The sequence below is a fragment of the Orycteropus afer genome, unplaced genomic scaffold (genome assembly GCF_000298275.1).
Source record: "Orycteropus afer afer isolate SDZICR_OR568_19922 unplaced genomic scaffold, OryAfe1.0 scaffold00392, whole genome shotgun sequence".
In the NCBI taxonomy this organism is placed as follows: domain Eukaryota; kingdom Metazoa; phylum Chordata; class Mammalia; order Tubulidentata; family Orycteropodidae; genus Orycteropus; species Orycteropus afer.
Window position 1 is genome coordinate 353,275 of NW_006921979.1, and position 2,780 is coordinate 356,054.

Genomic DNA, 2,780 nt, shown 5'->3' on the forward strand with positions numbered 1-2,780 from the left:
TCAAGATCCTTTCTTTTTCTTCAGTGGTGAAAAAAACCTGCAATAGCTGCTGACAATCATCCCAAGTGGGGTTATAAGTAAACAATATAGAATCTAACAAATTAATTAGGCTTTGGGGGTTTTCAGAAAAGGGGGCATTTTGCGCTTTCCAGTTATACAGGTCTGATGTTGAAAACGGCTAGTACTGCCAGGTTCTGCTTCCATCTTCATGGGGTGGGTCAATCGCTCTGAGAGGCAGCGCCTGGACAGTAGACAATGGAGCTTCAGCTTCCTGGAAGCCCCTCTGGCGTGGGCGGAGACCGGAGGCTGGGCCCGTAATGATGGGTGGTGCGCTTGGGGCACTCACTCCATTCCCTCCCGATACTTGTGGAACCTGGAAAGGGTGGGAAGGTGGCGGAGGGGCATAGGGAGGTGGAGACACGCCGCTTTCTAGATCCATCAGATTGAGGTCAGCCTGAGAATCAGGCAAAACCAGTGGAACAGTTGCTCAGGACCCAGGTCATCTCGGTTTCTCCTTTTCACTAGTCCCGAGTGAGGATGTTAATACCTTAACAGAGAGGTTCGGAAGAAAAAGTTTTAGCCATGGGGGCGGGTTAGTTACTATATCTTGCTACACTAAAATGTAAGGAAATTGGTCCGGGTGCCCACGGGGACCTGGCACTTGGACTCAGTCGAATACGGCCGCGATCACTTTTCCATCCAGTGAGCCCTCCAGAGGCCACACCACCTCAAGAGAGGGCCATTCTGAAGAGCAAAAAGTTATTAGTTTATTTCTCTTAATTATCACAGACAAATTAGATCCTCTGGTTTTAAACTCTGAAAAATGTTCAACCATCAAGGACAGAGGGGTAGTCTGTTTCTGTCCCATTTCAACCTCCTTTAAGAAAACACAGAACAAATAAAAGACAGTGGCCACACAACAAGAGACACCAAAACAGACAGCACAATTATCCGACACCCAGAAGAGATCTTGTTCCAGTACCACAGATTGGAGGGGCTTCCCCCCTCCCCTGAAGTGGGCTGCTCTTACCAAAAAAGCGCCCACAGCCTGCCTGTGAGTTGGGGAAGGGCTCTTTCCCCACTCATCCGACGCGTCCGCCGGTTTCCCGATCCGGTGCGTCCGCCGGTTTCCAGCCTTTCCCGATGGACTAGTGTCCCCACGTAAAGGACATATTCTAGTCTTGCCGGCCTCCTGAAACTCTCCTACTATCGCAGGCAGCTTCACTCGTTATGAATTTTCCTTCCCGACCAATGCACCAAATATTGGGCTCAGGTTATGAAGGAGTTGTTCGGCGCAAGGAATTTGCTAACACACAACAATGCAAAAGCAAAAGGAAAGTTTATTTGCTAGCTCGAGCTAGGGTCCCTGCTCTTGTCAACGTAGTGACCTAAGCAAAAGACCTCGTGCTCCTTCACTATCACTTTTATAGGAAAATATGGGGTGGAGTAGCACCAGGGCAAAGGGGTACAGATGATTGGTTGTTGCTAAGGGGTATAGGGCAGGGATCTGACATGTTGGGGGACGTGTTGGAATCCCCCGGCTCCAAAGTCTACCTAGGGAATTATTATCTAGGGAGGATGCAGAGCCCTGACACGTGGGAGACTTCAGGAGCCAGGTAAATCTCTGATACGCGCTGAATCTGGAGGAAATCTCTGATACGTGCTGAATCTGGAGGGTAGATAAAAGCCCTGAGGCATGGGGAGTGTTAGAATCCCCAACACTAAAAGACTTCTGGTTAAAGATATACCTGGAGGCCATTAGGACTCAGGCCTCACAACATCATGTGTTATATATATAATAATTAAAGCTTTGCTCTTTCAGTGGTACAACTCATTTTTCATTTTGATTAGTGTTCTTTTAGACATAAAGAAGAAATATGAAGTGGTAAAAGAGTGTGGTAAAATGGAGTGTGGTAGACAAATGAAAATGAAATAGAAGGACCTATTAAGGGAGAAAGTGCTGATAGAACTGAAACAGCCAAACAATGTTCCAGGAGATCTCAGCCTCACAGATACTGGGACTATTTTTCCTGAGATTTATTTGAAAACCTACAAACAAATGAACATGAAGTAGTTGTCCTGTTTTATGAGATTAGTTAGTAGCATACATTTTCAGAAGTTAGACAACTATTTCTGTCAATTTTCATCTGTGACCCAGGATTCAGGGTTTGGGATTTGTAGGAAACTGGCCCCACCTTCTCCCAATATGTTGATGGAGGCTGTCAGGAAAAAAAACACCACAGAGTCACGGTAGTCCGGCTTCCCTCTGGCAGGAGATACACAAAGCTAAAGAGTTTTATTTTTCAATCTAAAATGTTATGAAATTATCTTAAATTATTAATGTATTTTATTATTACTCTGCTGTTATTAGGTGCCTGAGAGAGCACTAACTCATAGTGACCCTATGAACAACAGAATAAAATACTGCCCAGTCCTGTGTCATCCTCATAGTCTTTGCTAGACCTGAGGCCATCGTTACAGGCACTGTGTCAAACCATTGCACTGTGGGTCCTCCCCATTATTGCCGACCCTCTACTTTACCAAGCATGATATCCTTCTCCAGGATCCTTATCCCTTCTGATAACAAGACCAAAGCAGGTGAGATGAAGTCTGGCCATTCTCGCTTCCAAGGAGCATTCTGTCTGCACTTCCTCCAGGACAGATCTGTTAGTTCTTTTTGCACTCCATGGTACTTTCAGCATTCTTCGCCAGCACCACAACTCAAAAGCATCAACTCTTCTTCGGTCTTCCTTATTCATTGTCCAGCTCTCACATGCATA